Source organism: Ovis canadensis, chromosome 2 (genome assembly GCF_042477335.2).
Source record: "Ovis canadensis isolate MfBH-ARS-UI-01 breed Bighorn chromosome 2, ARS-UI_OviCan_v2, whole genome shotgun sequence".
NCBI classification, from domain to species: domain Eukaryota; kingdom Metazoa; phylum Chordata; class Mammalia; order Artiodactyla; family Bovidae; genus Ovis; species Ovis canadensis.
Window position 1 is genome coordinate 137,387,271 of NC_091246.1, and position 9,100 is coordinate 137,396,370.

Sequence of the window (9,100 nt, forward strand, 5' to 3'; positions counted from 1 at the left end):
ATGCTTTTAAACTGTGGTGTTGGAGAAGACTCTTGAGAGTCCCCTGGACTGCAAGGAGATCCAACCAGTCCATTCTGAGGGAGATCAGCCCTGGGTGTTCTTTGGAAAGAATGATGCTAAAGCTGAAACTCCAGTACTTTGGCCACCTCATGCGAAGAGTTGACTCATTGGAAAAGACTCTGATGCTGGGAAGGATTGGGGGCAGGAGGAGAAGGGGACGACAGAGGATGAGATGGCTGAATGGCATCACAGACTCGATGGACGTGAGTCTGAGTGAACTCTGGGAGTTGGTGATGGATAGGGAGGCCTGGCATGCTGCGATTCATGGAGTCTCAAAGAGTTGGACACAACTGAGCGACTGAACTGAACTGAAAACTGTTCACTGCCAATCATCTAACTCCAGTCTTATTGTTGAGAAGATTGAGTTGAAGAATTGGGGCCCATTGCATAACAAAAAGCAACGGAAATATTAATACAAACAGCAGAGCCCTAACCAGAAAACAACTCCATCTTTGTGTTGCTAAATTGCTTCAGTCATGTCCTACTCTTTGCAACGCTATGGACTATAGCCCACCAGGCTCCCATGTCCATGGGATTCTCCAGTCAGTAATACTGGAGTGGGTTACCATTTCCTACTCCAGGGGATCTTCAGGTCCCAGGGATCAAACCCACATCTTTTTTGTCTCTTGCATTGGCAGGCAGGTTCTTTACTATTAGAGCCACCAGGGATGTACTCGGTTCCCACAAGCAACCATGCGTGGTTTGAGGGCAAAAAGAGTGCAACTGTGGAGCTAGGAGAAATGTGAAAGCTAAAGTGAAAGTGTTAGTCGCTCAGTCCTGTCAGACTCTGCTACCCTTTGGCTCCCCTGTCCATACAATTCTCCAGGCATGAATACTGGAGTGGGTTGCCATTCTCTTCTCCAGGGGATCTTCCTGAACCAGGGTTCCAACAGGGATCTCCTGCATTGTAGAAAGATTCTTTATCCTCTGAGTCATCAGTTCAGTTCAGTTTAGTCGCTCAGTCGTGTCCGACTTTTTGCGACCCCATGAATCGCAGCATGCCAGGCCTCCCTGTCCATCACCAATTCCCGGAGTTCACTCAAACTCACTTCCATTGAGTCGGTAATGGCATCCAGCCATCTCATCCTCTGTCGTCCCCTTTTCCTCCTGCCCCCAATCCCTCCCAGCATCAGAGTCTTTTCCAGTGAGTCAACTCTTTGCACGAGGTGGCCAAAGTACTGGAGTTTCAGCTTCAACATCAGTCCTTCCAGTGAACACTCAGGACTGACCTCCTTTAGGATGGACTGATTGGATCTCCTTGCAGGACTCTCAAGAGTCTTCTCCAACACCACAGTTCAAAAGCATCAATTCTTTGGTGCACAGCTTTTTTCACAGTCCAACTCTCACACTCATACATGACCACTGGAGAAACCATAGCCTTGACTAGACAGACCTTTGTTGGCAAAGTAATGTCTCTGCTTTTCAATATGCTATCTAGGTTGGTCATAACTTTCCTTCCAAGGAGGAAGCGTCTTTTAATTTCATGGCTGCAGTCACCATCTGCAGTGATTTTGGAGCCCCCCAAAAATAAAGTCTGACACTGTTTCCTCTGTTTCTCCATCTATTTCCCATGAACTGATGGGACCAGATGCCATGATCTTCGTTTTCTGAATGTTGAGCTTTAAGCCAACTTTTTCACTCTCCTCTTTCAGTTTCATCAAGAGGCTTTTTAGTTCCTCTTCACTTTCTGCCATAAGAGTGGTGTCATCTGCATATCTGAGGTTATTGATATTTCTCCCGGCAATCTTGATTCCAGCTTGCGCTTCTTCCAGCCCAGCGTTTCTCACGATGTACTCTGCATGCAGCTGCTACTGCTTAGTCACTTCAGTCGTGTCCGACTCTGTGTGACCCCATAGACAGCAGCCCACCAGGCTCCCCCATCCGTGGGATTCTCCAGGCAAGAACACTGGAGTGGGTTGGCATTTCCTTCTCCAGTACATGAAAGTGAAAAGGGAAAGTGAAGTTGTTGTGTCCGACCCTTAGCAACCCCATGGACTGCAGCCTTCCAGGCTCCTCTGTCCATGGGATTTTCCAGGTAAGAGTACTGGAGTGGGGTTCCATTGCTTAGAAGTTAAATAAGCAGGGTGACAATATACAGCCTTGATGTACTCTTTTTCCTATTTGGAACCAGTCTGTTGTTCCATGTTCCGTTCTAACTGTTGCTTCCTGACCTGCATACAAATTTCTCAAGAGGCAGTTCAGGTGGTCTGGTGTTCCCAGCTCTTTCAGAATTTTCCAGTTTCTTGTGCTCCACACAGTCATAGGCTTTGGCATAGTCAGTAAAGCAGAAATAGATGTTTTTCTGGAACTCTCCTGTTTTTTCGATGATCCAGCGGATGTTGGCAATTTGATCTCTGGTTCCTCTGCCTTTTCTAAACCCAGCTTGAACATCTGGAAGTTCACGGTTCACGTATTGCTGAAGCCTGGCTTGGAGAATTTTGAGCATTACTTTACTAGCGTGTGAGATAAGTGCAATTGTGCAGTGGTTTGAGCATTGTTTGACATTGCCTTTCCTTGGGATTGGAATGAAAACTGACCTTTTCCAGGGAAGCCCTACAGTTCAGGTAAAGTGGGAAATCTGTACTGACTTCTAAAGCTTGTTGTTAATGGAACTTGAAGACCTGGGTTGCTATGAATGAAAACAGATAAATACTGTTTATTGTGTACCATCCATAATCCAGGCTCTCTGTAAGGATCTGGACATACAATGGAGAAAAGGAAAGACATGATGTTGGCTCTCAGAGAGCTTTTCTTTTCTATTGTGGAAGTCTTGTAAGAAAATACATTGTGCAAACTAATACCAGATTGTGTTAAATGGTTTTGCCACTGAAGTGTATGAGCTTGGGCAAATTATTTCAAGTTTTCAACTTCAGTTTCCTCAACTGTAAAGCAGAAATAATATACCCTACTAAATAGCATAGTTGTTGAGCTTAATTAGGGCTTCCCAAGTGGTGCTAGTGGTAAAGAACCTGTCTGCCTAGTGCAGAAGACAAGAGATGCAGGTTTGATCCCTGGGTTGGGAGGATCCCCTGGGGGAGGGCATGGCAACCCACTTCAGTATTATTGCCTGGAGAATCCCATGTACAGAGGAGTTTGGTGGGCTATAGTCCATAGGGTCACAAAGAGTTGGACATGACTAAAGCAATTTAGCACATAAGCAAGCTTAATTAATTCATCCATTCTATTAGCTCAGGAATGTTTTTGACGGTCTGCTATGTGTTGGGCACTGTGCTATAATTGAGTGATATGTGCTAAATGATTCTCTCCTTACTTTATGAAATTAATAGATTGGGCTTCTCGAGATAGGATTATTTGAGATAAGATATAGTGGGCTAATAGCCTAGTGATCAAATGAGATGTGTACAATGTACGATAGAAATTTAATTTCTTATTCCATTTGTCTATGGTGTACACTCCTCCATTCTTAATATTGTATAGTTGTATGATGGCAACTAGTTAGGGATTCTGGGTTCTCACTCAGGCTTTAGCACAAAATTGGTACAATTTTTCCTTGCATTACTTCCCACGTCTGCAAAATGAGGGATCTGTTTACACTGGAGCTTAACAAGTTAAGGAAAAATCTTAACTTTCCACTTCTCTTTGTCTTGCCCAGACCAGTCAAAGTGAATGAAAACAATGTCATAAGAGAATAATTTTATTGATGTAAAGAAAAGTGCAGTATAATAGCAATACTATTTGAACACTAGTGCCATCTAGTGGCAAATGTATAATTTTTTTAAACAGCATTTTCTGGGAAGTCTCTCTTCTTTGTAAAACGAGATTACTGATTTGTATCCTGAGAATTTTAGAATAGTTAATTTTATTTTAGAAGGAATGAAAGATTGGAGAGAACAAAGCCAGAGTCAGAAATATTGGGTGATGCTGAGAAAGCAAAATTTCTTTACCGTTTAATCATGTGAAATAATACCACATATTCAAGGAAAATAAGAAATTTACTTATAAATTATAGTGAATAAATTTTTCTTTGACTTGTCTATTTTAAACAGATTTATTGCTATATAATTCAAATATATGATTCACCCATTTAAAGAATCCAGTTAATTGCTTTTTAGTATTCACAGAGTTATGCAACCATCTCCACAGTTGTAGAACATTTTCATCACTTAATAATGACAGATTTTTTTTATGTTTCAAATCATATAAAGTCACATTTGACCATGAATCGCATGGAAGTAAAACAGTTGAAAATTCTGAGATTTGAAAGAATGATTACTAATTTGTCTTATATTAGAGAAAAGATATGCTAGGCCATTGCAGATTAAGTGAAATAAAACATGTAGCCTACAATGCACAATTATTAGAATGATAGACACTGAATTTCACATGAAATTCAGATTTGACTTGAAATTTTTAATAAGTTCTTACTAATCTGTTTTAAAGTGATGATATTGTAACTTATTTTTGAAATGCAAGGATAAAACAATAAATTATTGTCATTGCTTTCCAAAATTTCTCTAAACTATGATCTAATTACAGTAAGGCTTATTGGTTATTGATATTAGTCTTTGTGTGCTAAGTTGCTTTAGTCATGTCCGACTCTTTTCAACCCTATGGACTGTGGTAATGACCACACATATATGAACAGGCTCCTCTGTTCCTGGGATTATTCAGGTAAGAATACTGGAGTGGGTTGCCATGCTCTTCTCCATGGGATCTTCCCGACCCAAGGATTGAACCTGGGTCTTCTGCATTGCAGGCAGATTCTTTACTGTCTGAACCACCAGGGATGTATAATTATAATTATTTATCTAATTAAGTAAAAATGCTTTGCCTTATTTGCAAATTTTTTACTGGATTTTAAAATATTTTCACTGATACTTATTGGTGATCAATTAGTAACTTTCAGATTGTTCTGCATGAATATGGTCCAGAGTCTCCATTTTCCCATCTATAAGTCTACAGGCTACTGATAACGTATGCAAGTGCCTAACCTGGCATTGGTATGCACTCAAGAAATGGTAGTCTCCTTTTATTTCCTGAGTTTGGTCGTCTTTGAGTTTGAGAATAATATTTAAAACCAGATTTTTTTCTCTTTTTGACTCAATTTGATGACATACATCTTTTAAATATGTGGCTCACGGGACAGAACACATAGGTACCACTTAGTTTCATTCAACCATCTGTTAATTGTGGCTATTTAATTTAAAATTAATTAAAGTTAACTCTAAAATAATAAAAAATTCAGTTAGTCACATGAGTCACACTTAAAGTGCTCAAAGTTACTTGCAGCTGGTAGATGGGGTCCACGCTGAATTTTCCATCATAGTAGAAAGTTCTATTGGACAGCACTCCAGAGAATATGGGTAAATCTTGCACTTACCTAACACAAAATTTAATAAGCTAGATTAATATTTTTATTTCTCTGTTAATAGCCTTTACCACTCACATCTCACTGAGGTAATCGTGTAACCACAGGTGAACTACTTTCCCCCTCACATTTTCCTAAACACAGCTTTGGCTTTCTCACCTGTCTGCCTTCAATGCCCTCGTCTTCTTAAAGCTTTCTCAGTCCTCTCCCTTATATCTCCCTCCTTCGCTCCTCCAGGACTCATTCTGTTTCTATTTATACTCTAGTCTGCTGTTCTTTTGGCGATTAAACAGGCAGCTTGCAACTTTGCTGTCCGTTCTTATTTTTTGCACTTTTATGTAGCTCATTTATAATGACTTAACTTTTAATGTACTTTAATCTTGCCCCAGCTGGATTATACCTCATGGATAATTGGAACTTCAGAGTTTTTCCTTCCAAGGTGCTTGGCACAGCGTCTTGCCCCCAGTAAGCACTTGCCTTATTCTTTTATTGACATGATTTGACTCCCACAGTCAAACACTAATGAATCATTCATAAAATGTTGAGTTCCTACCTCAAGCAAGAACTGGTATATACTGTGAATATACACAGATAACTCATAAGTTAGGTAAAAGTTAAAGAAATAAACATTTTGGCACATTTAGACTCGATCAGTAACAACCCTGCAGCGCCAGGTTTTTTTGCTCCTGCGAGAGTTGCGTTCCTGTGGGATTTGAGGACCAATCAGCAGTGCCGACGGAGCCCTGCCTTCCATTGGCTGGCGTCGTCCCGGAAGCACATGCTGGGCTGGGCCCGCAGTACAGTCTTCGAGGCGCTGCTGCGGTATCGCCAGCGTTGATCTCAGGACAGACTGTGGCTCAGCAGCTGCACGTTGACGCTCTAGGTTCTGCAGGGAGGCGGAGGACGGAGCCGCTGGCCCTGAGGTAAGTAGGACTAACTAGGAGGGAGTGACCTGCGACCTCGTGATCTGAGCACCATTATGGACCACGATACAATTTAGGCCTGGGTTCACTCAGAGAGGAGTATCCCAACCGTCCGGGTAGTAAGAAGCTCTCCCTTAGCCCTAGCCAGGTGGGGCCTGAGTAGTCCTAAGTACAACAGAAGACTGTTTCTACCAGGGGCCTCGCTGCAGCCTTTCTGATTTCTGGATGGGACTGATTTTGAGCCTATGTTTAGCAGAAGTCAGCCTCCAAAAGGAGGTGGTGGCATGCTGAGATTCAATTCAGTCTCTCAGTGTCTGACTGTTTGCGACCCCGTGGACTGTAGCACGTCAAGCCTTCCTGTCCATCACCAACCCCGAGAGCTTACTCAAACTCATGTCCATCGAGTGCGTGATGCCATCCAACTGTCTCATCCTTTGTCCTCCCCTTCTCCCGCCTTCAGTCTTTCCCAGCATCAGGGTGTTTTCCAAGGAGTCAGTTCTTCGCATCAGGTGGCCAAAGTATCGGAGTTTCACCTTCAGCATCAGTCCTTCCAATTAATATTCAGGGCTGATTTCCTTTAGGATGGACGGGTTGGATCTCTATTGCAGTCCAAGGGACTCTCAAGAGTCTTCTCCAACACCGCAGTTCAAAAGCTTATCTGAGGTTACTGATATTTCTCCTGGCAATCTTGATTCAAGCTTGTGCTTCATCCAACCCAGCATTTTGCATGATGTACTCTGCATATAAGTTAAATAAGCAGGGTGGTAATATAATATACCACCTTGACTACTCCTTTCCTAATTTGGAACCAGTCTGTCGTTCCATGTCCACTTCTAACTGTTGCTTCTTGAGATTCACACAGATTTCTCAGGAGGCAGGTCAGGTGGTCTGGTATTCCCATCTCTTGAAGAATTTTCCAGTTTGATGTGATCCACACAGTCAAAGGCTTTGGCATAGTCAATAAAGCAGCAGTAGATGTTTTTCTGGAACTCTCCTCCTTTTTCGATGGTCCAGTGGATGTTGGCAATTTGATCTCTGGTTCCTCTGCCTTTTCTAAACCCAGCTTGAACATCTGGAAGTTCACGGTTCACATATTGCTGAAGCCTGGCTTGGACAATTTTGAGCATTACTCTGCTAGCATGTGAGATGAGTGCAGTTGTGCGATAGTTTGAACTTTCTTTGGCAATTAGGAGTTTGGAAAGCTGGATTCTTGTTCCAATTCACAGGTTCAAGTACAGCAGATTAGAAAGGAGAAAGGCTATAGAAACACCTATGCATGTGGTTCATAGACATGAAGCGATTTACCCAGGGTCACATCTTTGTGATACACTCCACTCCAGTGTTTTTTCCCACTCCAACATGCATAATCCCACTTAGTTTTTTAAAGTCAGTGTAGTATTCATCCTTAAAATATTCCAGTGAGCTTCTGTTTCCTCTTGCATCACTTCAGTTATATGGACTTCTTAGACTTTAATGGTATCTTAATTGTTCTTACCACATTCCTCTTTTTATGGGCAAAAATTAGAAATGTCAGTGGTATGTACCAGTATTAAAAAGTTTTTCATTTACTCCTCATTAAGTATTTTCACTCATTTTAGCAGCTGCAGTGTGTCAGACATTATGTTCCACACAGGGTTGCCTCAATCACTCTTAGAAGGGAATCATTGAAATTAAAAATCTAGGATTATAGATGTAATTCTCTCATCTTTCACCATCTCTCTCTACTTTTCATCAGCTTATGACTTGAAACGAGCTCTATGTGCTTCATTTTTCTCATCCATAAAAAACGGAGATGGTAATAGTATCTATCTCACATGGCTGACGTGGAGATTAAATACATTAATAATGTGTACAGGCTTACACATTAGAATATGCCTGGCATTAAGTAAGCATTTGTAATTGCTTGCTACTCTTATCTTGGTCTATTTAGCTTTAGAATTCGTTTTTGGATGAGTGATCATTCTCATACCAGATGTCATATCTTTGTCTATTTCAGTGAGATATTTCTTCTTAATTACTAAGTACCAGTAGAGTGCCAAATGATTATAAGACAAAATGACTTCCCTTGAGATCCTTCCTGGTCTTCCTGTGACCTCCCTCGCTGCCATTGCTGAATCTACTGGTTTTAATGCACTTTGAAGAGGGGTCTTAGATACTTGCACAGCAGTGATTAAAGACAGCAGCAGTGTTTTGTGTTAAATACTGATAGTTTGAACAGTGACAGTATATATTTTCTTAGTGACTTGCATGTAAAATCTGTGTGAATAAGCAATATATTTTGTTTTATCCTTTTTTAAAAGTCTAGTTTCCTGAATTACTGGTAAAATTTAATTGGTATAAAAATCAATCTGATCTTTCTGCTTTATATAAAAATTGGAAAGAAAGTTTCCTTTAGTACTGAGATGACATTTGGATTTTCTTAGATTCTTTTTTAAAATTTATTTTTAATTGGTGGATAATTGATTTACAGTGTTGAGTTGATTTCTGCCATACAACAGCATGAACCAGCCATAAGTATACATATGTCCCCTCCCTAACGTTTTTATATTACATAAGCTTTACTGGTATAGTGAATACATTTTACTAAAGGCCTTATGTTTGTTTTTGTGACTCAGGTTTTCCTCTCTATGTCCTTTATTCAAAGGTTCAGTGAATTCTGTACCTATCCAGAAAGTTGATAGCACTCACCTAATTATAAATTGAATACAGTATTCTGATTTAAGTTTGGAATTTTAAAGTAATCTTCTCTTGGATAAAATGTTTTCTTATTTACCTTTGTATTAGACCT